Raw genomic sequence first — 14,102 nt, 5'->3', positions numbered from 1 at the left:
TTCCTTTTCAAGAGGACAGCTCACCGAAGCTTGTTTTTGCTTCGCTATGATATTCCTGGACAGCATATTATAAACTGTATCGCATATAAGTATGTACATGTTATGGTCTGCACCGGAAGTATCGGGGGCTATCAAAACTTCGAAATCCCTTGACTACAGTGTGTCAATTCAGAATAAAACGATGTTCCGGCAGATGCTTGAAAATCCTATTTTAAAGAAAAACAAAAGGAACTCTGCCTGGTTAAAAATTTACCCACTTTAATTAGGTGGTTACCATCTCTATATATATATGACGTGTCGATTGCACAGCAGGTGCCCATTAGAAACATTGCACATTGTACACCTTGTTGTAGGGAGAGGATGCCTGCTGCCCGATCCCATTCTAAATTGCGCATCGTATCTGCAATGCGTGTATAGGTACTGTTAAAAATTGAGCCGTATAGATATGCTTTACTGAACTGCTATACATATCGGATGAACTTTATCGTGACTTAAATTCAAATTAAAAGAATGTACAAGTTTCAACAATGGACGAGACCGCAAAACCGAGGCCCAGTGTCACAGCAGGTGTGGCATGATAAAGATCCCTCCCTGCTCAATGGTATAAGCGCCGAGCATAGGCCTAAATTTTGCAACCCTTCACCAGCAGTGGTGACGTCTCCATATGATTGAAATATTCTCAAGAGGGACATTAAACAATATTCAATCAATCAATCTTTATTGTTTTGGGGATTTAAGAGTAATTCCACCCTCCTGTGACGTCATGCGCATGATCGCAGAACAATAACGTATTGAACTTGTTAATTTTGGATTAATTTCCCCATAGTTACATTTTCGTGGTACATGTTTACCACAGAATCTAGCTTAAAGGAAATTTGTATATGTCAAACGTTGCAATAATCTTTACCATTAATTTTGTATTTCATAATTTCTCATTCGTATTTTACAAATTTTTCATTTGTATTATAGCTTCTATTCATACAATCTAATTAAAATTAGATGTTGGATCCGCTCGCATACTCGCTACACAAACATCTAACAACATCCCGTAGAGTGTCACGTCAGAGGTCAAATTCGATTGACCAATGAAATCACCGCTGGCAAAATCATTGAATGTTTGTTGAAGCCGATAAGTCTAGAGTGATACCGAATTTGACCTCTGACGTGACCCTCTATGGGATGTTTTTAGATGTTTGTTTAGCGAGTATGAAAGCGGATCCAACATCTAATTTCAATTAGCGAGTATGAAAGCGGATCCAACATCTAATTTCAATTAGATTGCTATTCATATTGTATAATTTTCCATTTAATTTGTATTCTGTATTTTCCATGATATAAATTCGGTTGATATTTGTGCTTTATCACGTGAAAGGTGAAGATAACGAACAGTGATGAATTTCTTATAAGCAATGCAAAATAGATAGTTGGGCAAACCCTGCTCCCTGGACACAGCAGAGGTAAGATAAAGTGCGTAGGAGGACTAAGCATCCCCTGTATGACATACAGTACCTTGTGGATGTTTGCATTTGATTGATCGATTGTCTTGTATTACATGTACTTGAGTACATTGAAGACGTGTGTTCTACATATCATCTGGTATATTGAGTAATAGTACGAATGTGGAATAATAACCTGTCAATGAGTCTGTAATGGGAACTACATTTGCATATTACACTGCGTCACAATGACATACTTTCGATGAAAAAATACACAATACAATTTCACAATATTGTTAACATCTTTTTACTTTCGACCAATACCATTTCATTTCCCTGCTTAATCATCATTTTAAAATCATGTACAGGATGAATTATTGATGAAAATATTATATTATACAGTTTAAAATGTTTACATACGTATACTGTATCCAAAATCATCACTATCTGTCGTTTATAATTTGGCCCTTTTGCATCCGAAACCATTTGTGCTGTTTGTAACTTACAGGAAAGATAACTATTACACAATGAAATGTGTATTTGAAATGTTTGGGAGTTTAACTTTGTTCAACTTCCATAGGCCATCACACACTGCGCGCATGACTATATAGTATAGGACTTTAATGTGCGGCCTGTTCAACTCCTCGTTTTGGTTGAAATAACAGGCATGTATGTCCCAGAGAACGTCCTTCATACAGTTTGATCCTATATTTAAAGAGCTTCTTTCAAATTATAAGTACTGTATAAACAGATATATGTTACGAAAAGATCTACAATTTTCACGCGAGTTTTGTAAAACGAGCATCACACGTTAGCATTATATGGACGAGTTCATTACTGATTAAAGATTAAGAAATTCTCTACAACACGCTTGAGTTTCTGTAAATAGATGAATATATAAAGTCATTAAACTAATATTAACCATTAATGTTGTGAAAATAAATCAATATTAATTTTTTAAAAAGTAAATAGTCATTGAATCAGAGTATCAGTATATAGTAGATAAATGAATATAAAAATTCATTGAACTACATTTAGTTAAAATAAATCAATATTGAATCTTTTTTAAAAAACAACAACAACAACAACAGAAGGATTACTTTAAAATATACAGTAATTATTTATTCTTTGAATGTTTGAAGAAGTTCAACTCCCACTACTAGTACTTTCGTTAAATATATATGTCATTATTGCCGTAAAAGTTAAGCTTATGCTTAACGCTTACGGCCTTCGAACAAGGGGGATATTTTTTGTGCCCCACCCGCTGTGACACGGGGCATTAGGTTTTGTGGTCTTGTCCAAAGGACCGCCCTATTTATTTGCCTCTTACGATAAGCAAGGGGTGATTGAGGACCTATTCTAACCCGGATCCTCACGGGCTTGATCTGCTTGAATGTTGTCAAAAGTTATATGCCATATGTAGATGTTTTAAATAATCAGACTAATAGTCCGGAATGTGTCATTCCTGAGAGGGGTTCTCACTTTTCAATGACATATTTCGTAACTCAATAATCATATTCTGAAGTTCCTTTAATAGCTCACTTCAGCATTACATGACATGGATTTGACATTTGATTTAAGTAAAGACATCAAGTTTTATCAAATATACTTGAAAATTGTTGGACGATGTTGCAAAACTTCATGTCATTGTTATTATTTGGCAAGTGCAGTAGCGCAGCAATAAATGTTACCTCCCCCATCAAGATTTGTAAAGATACGTGTCTCCTCTCCTAGTATTAACATACAACATCGTGTACTTCTGCATTGCCGTTTTTAAAACACGATTGACTCGAAATTTTATTCTAATTGCCTTTATACATTAGAGGCGATGTTAAGGTTTATGACATAGGTACCTTAAACATACATATATTTATGTTAAAATTTTCTCTTACTCCAAGGCAACATTGCAGCTCTGTTTGTTAAAAAAAAGGATCAATAAATGAATATTTGACAAGCAGGTTATATATATACAGCTCTTAACTTCATAACCGTAGTCAATAACACTAAAATACATATGCACAATAACACTTCCCCCTCGATGTGGCTAGAGGGATGTATGTTGAATCGTAATGTTTCATTATGATGTCATATAGTGTGATTGATCACCTGCCAGTTAGCGGCATAGCATCTTCACAAGTCAAGGGTTATTGATTCGTTACGTCGCACTAACCCTTGATCAAGGGTCACCATTCAAAACTTGAGTTCAAGACGAAGCATAATATTGGTGTTGTAGCCTGTAGTGTGGAGCCAATCAGAAAAAGTTTTTCATAGTCGGCCGAAAACGAAACTAAACACGCATAACGACGGCAACATGGTGTAGAATCTCGGACTAATCGAATGATTTTCGGAAATCTATTTTCTTTGAAGAAACAAACAGACGAAGTTATAGATGCTTTTCACTTAATACATTTTCGTCAATAGACGCCATTTTTTAAATTTCGGTTTATGTTTTTAACCAAACTGGCATATGAAACAAGGAGTATAATTGGTTGATTTAATTTTAGGGTATTATGTCATCCACCATCTCGAATCCATGTTTTGATTGGTAACTGCGTTAGTTAGTGCGAGGTAACGAATAAATAACCCTTAACTTGTGAAGATGGCGGCATAGTAGAGATCAATGTTGCCAATCAGTAACAAAATACAGAAATAATGCACATCCACAGTCACTTGTGCAACTGTTTTGTAGTCCATACTTTGATTGGCTATTGCACTGATGAGACAGTGTTAACCGAGCATTAACGAGACAGAAGTTTTTCATAATGACATCATAAGGAAATAATACAAAACGTCAAGTGTAAATATTTTGTGCCGTAGTTCATGTAACAAAGAATCAACATTAAGCGATATCAAACTGCATTAGAATGGGATTAACTATCTTCTCATTTTGAGATCATTAATGCTGATTTAATGGTCCCAAACATTCTGTATCCATCTGATCCGTTAACGCCTCGTTGTTAAATCAGCATTAACGGACACAAATAACAAATGAGAGAAGAGTTATATGTAGTCCATAAATAGTCACTGCACTGCGCCTGTGTCAGATTATGTTAACGTAACATTGTGTGTTGTACAGTTATGTAGACGTGGCGGAGCGTTCTATAAAGTTGAGTCAACGCGACGACATCTGGGGTATAAAATTGTTTTTAGCAAAGCGGCATGCGGTGTTACATGTACATGAAGCGTGTTAAGTGACTTTACGGCGGCTCGTTGTGTAAAATTGTGTTTGTGCTTCGGTATGTTTTGTAGCAATATGGAATTTTGACTCAATCGGGACACCGTAGTCAGTCTATAGTGGTGATAATGATTTAAATCGATCCTACTGATTGCAGGTCTGTATGATGCGCGTATTGTTTCATTAGTATGATACAGGTCTGTATGATGTGCGTATTGCTTCATTAGTATGATACAGGTTTGTATGATGTGTGTATTGTTTCATTAGTATGATACAGGTCTGTATGATGTGTGTATTGTTTCATTAGTATGATACAGGTTTGTATGATGCGCGTATTGTTTCATTAGTATGATACAGGTTTGTATGATGCGCGTATTGTTTCATTAGTATGATACAGGTCTGTATGATGTGCGTATTGCTTCATTAGTATGATACAGGTCTGTATGATGTGTGTATTGTTTCATTAGTATGATACAGGTTTGTATGATGTGCGTATTGTTTCATTAGTATGATACAGGTTTGTATGATGTGCTTATTGTTTCATTAGTATGATACAGGTCTGTATGATGTGCGTATTGCTTCATTAGTATGATACAGGTCTGTATGATGTCTGTATTGTTTCATTAGTATGATACAGGTTTGTATGATGCGCGTATTGTTTCATTAGTATGATACAGGTCTGTATGATGTGTGTATTGTTTCATTAGTATGATACAGGTTTGTATGATGCGCGTATTGTTTCATTAGTATGATACAGGTTTGTATGATGCGCGTATTGTTTCATTAGTATGATACAGGTCTGTATGATGTGTGTATTGTTTCATTAGTATGATACAGGTCTGTATGATGTGTGTATTGTTTCATTAGTATGATACAGGTTTGTATGATGTGCGTATTGCTTCATTAGTATGATACAGGTCTGTATGATGTGTGTATTGTTTCATTAGTATGATACAGGTCTGTATGATGTGTGTATTGTTTCATTAGTATGATACAGGTCTGTATGATGTGCGTATTGTTTCATTAGTATGATACAGGTCTGTATGATGCGCGTAGTGTTTCATTAGTATGATACAGGTTTGTATGATGTGCGTATTGTTTCATTAGTATGATACAGGTTTGTATGATGCGCGTATTGTTTCATTAGTATGATACAGGTTTGTATGATGTGCGTATTGTTTCATTAGTATGATACAGGTTTGTATGATGTGTGTATTGTTTCATTAGTATGATACAGGTTTGTATGATGCGCGTATTGTTTCATTAGTATGATACAGGTTTGTATGATGTGCGTATTGTTTCATTAGTATGATACAGGTTTGTATGATGTGCTTATTGTTTCATTAGTATGATACAGGTCTGTATGATGTGTGTATTGTTTCATTAGTATGATACAGGTCTGTATGATGTGCGTATTGTTTCATTAGTATGATACAGGTTTGTATGATGCGCGTATTGTTTCATTAGTATGATACAGGTCTGTATGATGTGTGTATTGTTTCATTAGTATGATACAGGTCTGTATGATGTGTGTATTGTTTCATTAGTATGATACAGGTTTGTATGATGTGCGTATTGCTTCATTAGTATGATACAGGTCTGTATGATGTGTGTATTGTTTCATTAGTATGATACAGGTCTGTATGATGTGTGTATTGTTTCATTAGTATGATACAGGTCTGTATGATGTGCGTATTGTTTCATTAGTATGATACAGGTCTGTATGATGCGCGTAGTGTTTCATTAGTATGATACAGGTTTGTATGATGTGCGTATTGTTTCATTAGTATGATACAGGTTTGTATGATGCGCGTATTGTTTCATTAGTATGATACAGGTTTGTATGATGTGCGTATTGTTTCATTAGTATGATACAGGTTTGTATGATGTGTGTATTGTTTCATTAGTATGATACAGGTTTGTATGATGCGCGTATTGTTTCATTAGTATGATACAGGTTTGTATGATGTGCGTATTGTTTCATTAGTATGATACAGGTTTGTATGATGTGCTTATTGTTTCATTAGTATGATACAGGTCTGTATGATGTGTGTATTGTTTCATTAGTATGATACAGGTCTGTATGATGTGCGTATTGTTTCATTAGTATGATACAGGTCTGTATGATGTGCGTATTGTTTCATTAGTATGATACAGGTCTGTATGATGTGCGTATTGTTTCATTAGTATGATACAGGTCTGTATGATGTGCGTATTGTTTCATTAGTATGATACAGGTCTGTATGATGTGTGTATTGTTTCATTAGTATGATACAGGTTTGTATGATGCGCGTATTGTTTCATTAGTATGATACAGGTTTGTATGATGCGCGTATTGTTTCATTAGTATGATACAGGTCTGTATGATGTGTGTATTGTTTCATTAGTATGATACAGGTCTGTATGATGTGTGTATTGTTTCATTAGTATGATACAGGTTTGTATGATGTGCGTATTGCTTCATTAGTATGATACAGGTCTGTATGATGTGTGTATTGTTTCATTAGTATGATACAGGTCTGTATGATGTGTGTATTGTTTCATTAGTATGATACAGGTCTGTATGATGTGCGTATTGTTTCATTAGTATGATACAGGTCTGTATGATGCGCGTAGTGTTTCATTAGTATGATACCGTGATGCGGATTTTAGTTCTATTTTGTCACTCATGTGGATTGAGTCTGAGTGTGACATAAGTTTGAAGATGTTAGCCTTTCTTATTGATGATATTTTCATCCGTTACTTTATATAGTTAATTAATGAATTACTGTAGACCGTTATCTTGGAAATAATACTAAATATACTACACTGCACTACTACAAATTAAACAAGAGAAAGGCAATAAATCATTAAAGTCATGAAAACTGCATTGTGCTGTACGCAATATTGAATGCTCGTAGCATGATGCGTATTGAATCGTGAGGTATCCCACATTACCCACGTGTAATAGTCTACTACAGTTAACTATAAATTACTACAGGATGTTTGTTAGGATATCTACAGTATCATTTGAACTTCGGCAACAACAAAAACCCGTCAGTTACACGGAACAAAAACCGTCATTAAAGATGTACTAAGTTTGTTTATAGGTCAAAATCATATGTAAATAAAAATAAAAATTTAATGATTCCGGATAACTTGTGTATCATTATTATCCTATAAAATGTGAAGTTTAGCTATTAAAACATAACATGCCATAAATATCATGAAAAGATTACAACTTTGAGTAGTAGATAGGAGTTTACATGTTTTGTAAATTATTAATAAAGTCTACTTTTTATCTCTGGTAAATCAGTGGCGGGTCCAGGATTTCAGAAAAGGTGGGGCATGTGAAAGGCAAGTAGTAGCCAAAATACTCAGCCATTTTGGGTGCCATATCTGGAGTTCTACTCACATTATTTCTAAATTTGTGGCGCAAACGAGGGTGATTTTTATGAACAAAAAAAAAAACGGCTGTAAAATATTATGCAACCATCACTCTGTAGTGTACAAGGGACATAGCTGGACCTTCAACTCAGACGAAAAGACTCCCTGTATCTAGATCATCAAAGATTTCTAACTATTCTACATCTATGTATCGATTTTTATATTGAAGAACTATACGGCTACTGCTGCTAAAATTATAATAATCTGTCACATCATTTTAAAACGCTACTCCTCCCACCCGACGTCTGGATTCAATAAATCTTTGTACAAACGAAGACGATATAGAAATACATCAATAGATTTATCAATGGTTTGCCACGAAGAACGATATGTCCATTAATTATTGTCGTTGCTAATTTAAAAGTTACTAATGGATATTTCGAAATGCAAATCCATCTAAAGGTTTTGGTCAGACTTCAATGAAACTTTGTACAAACGTTTAGAAAATGTTACTAAAATAAGGCAAATTATTCCAAAAATAGTACACATACTCCTTTTTGTCCTTGTATACATGATTATATACATACATATCGATTCCGCGTGTGGGTGTAAATGAAATTAGATCTGACCATTAAAACTTGTCTTTACAGAGATTTAAGGTATCGCCAAATACGTTACATCTTTTGACTAATTACATAACAAATACAGCTGAATTTAAGCAATAGTTTCCCTAAATAAAGGGGTTGATGACTAGAAATAGTAGATTAAAGTTAGGGATTATCTGTGGTTGAGAAAAGTTGCAGAAAAAGTGAACCTAAAGAGCCTTTGGGCCTTCGATGGCAAAATAATTATATACTGTAGTTAGCTTAATGAAAGCTTTGATTCGAGCAAATCAAATATAGGATGTGGGTTTTCGCCACATCTGCAGTGAATGCGATATAAATTTAGCAATTTAAAGCATTAACTAAAAGACGCGCTCTGACGTCATCGCAATGTGGACAACGTGGATAAAGTGCGCGCTGACGCAAGAACGCGTCCTTCATTTACTGCGATACTGCACATTTCAAATCATGAAACACAGGGGCTAAGCCTGTTTTGGACCCGAACTATGTGATACCATAAATATAGAAAGGGGTCTAACTCTGACCCTGATAAAAAAAAACAACTAACCACTCGCTTCAAATGCCTAAAAAATATTTTAATTAGGTACGCTATGCGTAATTTGCCGATCTCCTCGCATAGATTAATGTTTTAACTACTTGCATGCCAAATTTCAAGTCACAGGTTCTTAGAATAATAAAGATATACGTCATCGTTCTCTTGATTTCACTTGTTTATTTTTACTAGGACATTTGCCGCTCCAGGTCACGGAGTCGTTTCTCACCTATGACAGCAGCGAAATTCAGACTAGTGTGGACGATTTCGGACCTGTCAATTAAAATTTCACATTAATTATACGCTACTTCCTTCCTCATACCTTAATAAAGTTCTCATGTTCCCTGTATCTGGTTCGCTTATTTTACAAAAAACATCAACTCCTGACTCTTAACTGCCATTTTGAGAAACGCACTAAAGACCCGAAATATCTAAAACTTTAAAGAAGGGGGAAATGGGTAAAAATAATCTAAATGAAATAAAATAAACAAAAACAAAAAAATTAAGAAAGCCAAAAAATAATATTCAATTTCCTTCTCTAGGTGCAATATCACAAGAATAATGTTTTGATCAATTTTAAGGTATTTGAGATTTTAAGTCTATCGGGTATTTAGTGTTTTCATTAAAATCGCAGATGTTGTCAACAGTTGATGCTGCTAAGGAAAAATAAGTCGTGTATTGTCTACACGAAGAACATTATTAAGGTATGAGGAAGGAAGTAGCGTATAATTAAAGTGAAATTTTAATTGACAGGTCCGAAATCTTCCACACTAGTCTGAATTTCGCTGCTGTCATAGGTGAGAAACGACTCCGTGACCTGGAGCGGTAAATGTCCTAGTAAAAATAAACAAGTGAAATCAAGAGAACGATGACGTATATCTTTATTATTTTAAGAACCTGTGACTTGAAATTTGGCATACAAGTAGTTAAAACATTAATCTATGCGAGGAGACCGCCAAATTATGCATATCGCACCTAGTTTAAGATTTTTTAGGCATATGAAGTGAGTGGTTAGATTTTTTTATCAGGGTCAGAGTTAGACCCCTTTCTATATTTATAGTATCACAGGGTTCGGGCCCAAAACGGGCTTAGCCCCTGTGTCATGAAGAGGGGAATATTTGAGTAGTTTTTGTTTAAGTTTAAAGAGAGTGAAGAGTCGAGGAAGTTTTGTTGCTAACAAATGAAACCATCTCAATGACCCTTGTCTTGTATAAAAATGATATGTCGATCCCTGGTACATTTACGTACATGTATGAACTGGAACTAAGGGAAGGGTTGGGGACAACGAGTGAACAAATTAACAAGACAATTCCATTGACTTGAACGGACAGCCGGTGGCGTCCGGTAAATGTCCCGAACATTACAAAGACCCTCTATTAAAATGCAAGAATTCCCTGCAGCTTCTTCAAGTGGAGTAGAGCGGTGTAATCTGTATTTAAAGTACATTAAACGCACATCAACAAACACGATAGAAGACTTGTTAAATGCTACTCTGCATCTCTAAGGACATAAACATTGATGTTGAAGCAGTTGTAAATATATATGCGCAGAGACATTCACGAATGTCTGTCAGATGACTGAGAGAATAAGATGCGATATCGGGAACGGATCAAAGATTTATCTGCGCGTACATATTTTATCATTTTTACCACTGCTTCAATGTCAATATTTTTATTGTTTAATTTTTCCCTATCTGTGTTAAGACAGACCACGAGCAATGCTATTGATTAAAGTTGTGTAATGTTTTGTTTCTTAGTTTACTTTACCATGGGAATTTTTCACCAGCAGTAGGTTTAGACCTTTGCTTAGCGCCCAGAGCCGTAACGATGAGTGCTCTTTAACGTGACAACGCCTGTACCGACAATGAACCTTCCTATTAAAGGGATTTTTCCGCGAAATTAAAACAGCCGCAATCATTTTGCAAGTGTGACACAATACATTTTGAACAGTTACCAGTAATCAATTTGTAATCGAATTTCGCGAAAATAAAACCACCGCAATCAGACCAATATGAAAAACGCGAACTTTTAGCAGCGCGAAATTAAAACCACTTACAGTATTCACTATGGTAAAAATTCTATTTGACATACATGTATTTGATTAGAACATCTCCGATATTTTCGAAAATAATTTTGATGATTGACATTTTCGATAAGTTTGATAATAATTTTGATCATTGATATTTTTGATAAGTTTGATAATAATTTTGATCATTGATATTTTCGATAAGTTTGATAATAATTTTGATCATTGATATTTTTTATGAGTTTGATAATAATTTTGATCATTTACCACAATAGAGTAAAACGAAATGTACTTCACATTGATTCAATGTTTTAAAAACTCCGATACTATGATTAATTGATAATGAATAAAATCTTTGATTTGATATAGCAAAAACTTTATATATATATATATAGAGAGAGAGAGAGAGAGAGAGAGAGAGAGAGAGAGAGAGAGAGAGAGAAAAGGCTACGACACTGTTGGTTATTTAAACCTCGAATTGTCGACGCAACCCGCGTCTTTATCAAGAAATATATAAACAAATAGCAAATACTACACACTACGACAAAAATTGGAAAAAAGAAATCGTGTTTCCAAGAAAAGAAATAAAAAACTGAAAAGATTCTAGTTCCGACTATGGATTACATCATTTATCTTTCAGCGAATTTTCAGGGAAGGTTCTTTAATTTTTCATCTTGAATATAATGTCAAAAAGAGGATGACATAGAAACGGGATAAGTTTGAATTTACTTTAGGGATTCAAGTTTGTAGACGTCACATACAAACCACTGCTAACCACATTATGAAACAAAGGAAATATCATTAGTGCGATTTCATCGAAAGTATAACTAATTAATTACGAATGTCATTGGTTTACATTAGAAGAAGAGAACAGAGTTTGTTGATGATAATCTGAAGCACTGCCGCTGATAATAGGGTACATTTCAGAATGTTGACACGGCGTAAGGTGAGTGTCACTATGTCACTATGAGTAATATCTCTTTGTATTTGATAAACGTTTGCTTTGACAATCCGGTGGCATTGGAAGCAAAATAGAATTGGAGGAGTAAGAAAAATAAGGAAGGGTCCAAGTCAGTGCTGAGAAGGGAGACATGGAGCCAAATCCCCGGAAGTACCTGGGATTTCGCTTATGTTGCATAATGAGAGTTTTGTAAAGATAAGGTTTCTTCTAGTCTTTTTCGACAATTAAAATTACGAAAACTGCATATGCCTACCCCCTTTGGGACACATTCCATCAACAACTCCCCTCCAACGTGCCTGGTCCTATGTCAAGGTCAATAACATAATTAGGTCACCTGCAATCAAGTAATGTCTCTGAGAGTGGACAAAATCTTGAATGGAACTTAATTAAACACACAAAGAATATCTATCTGTCTTGGGCGAAAATGTAGGGTTTGGGCTCTCCCTAACTGCAATAATGTAACCCTCTCCGATTTTTTTCGGGAGAGGGCTACAATTCCATAAGATCTTCTTCATGGTTCAAAATATTTTTATGAATAACCTGTAATGCGCGCCGTGTATTTGTCTCTAATGATGTTTACACTGAAATGAGTACCAAGTTTGCACTTTGGCCAGTGTAATAAATGTGATTTTCATTAAATACCATGTACAACATGCAAAAGGTATCACACCGGTAATTGTTCAATCAAAATGAACTTAGTCAATTGTAGTTCCATATATTTAAAGAAATATTTTTTTCCTTGCGCGATTTTTCTCATTTCCTCTTCTTCTTTTCTCTTAATTTTTGTACCCCTGATTAGGAAATTTTGTGTAATTTGTAGAAATAATCAAGTGTATACAAAGGAACTATTTGCTGTTGGTAGCTGAGGCTACTTCCTGAGGTGCACTCCGGCTGTTTACACACATGTGAAAAACACGTGGATTTGAGGGTAGTCTTGTTTGCGGGTAAATTTTTTTCGAAAATGCCGCGTAGGGTGTTGTTTTTCTGGTGTCGGCAGACGAGATAGGTAACATAGAACGTGTCTGACTGCGTTATTCGGCATCAATTTTGTAAACTGATTTTTAATGATTTTTTCCCCTCTATAGTAATATATAGTGAAAATAATTACCGGTGTGATACCAAAATTCTTCGTCTGCTCCGCCATGCTTGTTATCGCGAGATCTCGTAGGTGGATCTACTGACAATCAGCGCGAAAATGTAGTTTACTCGAGCCATTCCTACAAAGAAAGGAAAATCATATGATGGCAGAAAAAACACACTCTGCTGTTTGTTTTTTAACTTGAATCAAAAATTAAACCCTTTTAATACCGACGAAATCGCTTTCTCTTCTGTATTCCTCCAATGATATAAATACTGCCTTTTATGGGCATATGCAAATAACTTGAGAACCAGAAGTACACCAAATATGGCGCATATTATGAATTGAGAAATTGGAATATATCGAACTTGTTAAAAACGGTAGAATAGAGTCTCATAAATAGTAAATTAATGGTTGATATTGACTAAGAAACATGTGATATCAATTTATTTACGTGAAATAAGCCAGCAAATGTTTAGAATGATCGAAAATGTTGCGGGAGTGATTCAATCTCGCGTCTGCACCATTACGAAAATCTTAATGAAGATATAGCCCTCTCCCAAAACAAAAAGTCGGAGAGGGCTGCATTATTACAGCTAGGCTCTCCCTGCCAGTTTCCCCACAACAATGCAACTTTGCATCAAACATGTTATTCACAAATCACAGGTACATTCATCGTTTCCCTGCACATCTGTACCCGTAACAAGTCGGTTTCTGTACCCCTAATTCCTCAGTCTGTTTCTATACCTCTAATTCCTCAATCTGCTTCTGTACCCCTGATTCCTCAGTCTCTTTCTGTACTCCAAAGTATACTAATACTTAGTCTGATTATTCGTACATGTTTCTATATGATTCCTGAGTGTTCCGTCTGTTCCTGCACCCATATAGTACTCTGTTTCTTGCAAT

Source organism: Ostrea edulis, chromosome 6 (genome assembly GCF_947568905.1).
Source record: "Ostrea edulis chromosome 6, xbOstEdul1.1, whole genome shotgun sequence".
Lineage (NCBI taxonomy): Eukaryota > Metazoa > Mollusca > Bivalvia > Ostreida > Ostreidae > Ostrea > Ostrea edulis.
The sequence above is the reverse complement of the archived record's forward strand: the minus strand, read 5'-3'. Positions refer to the sequence as shown.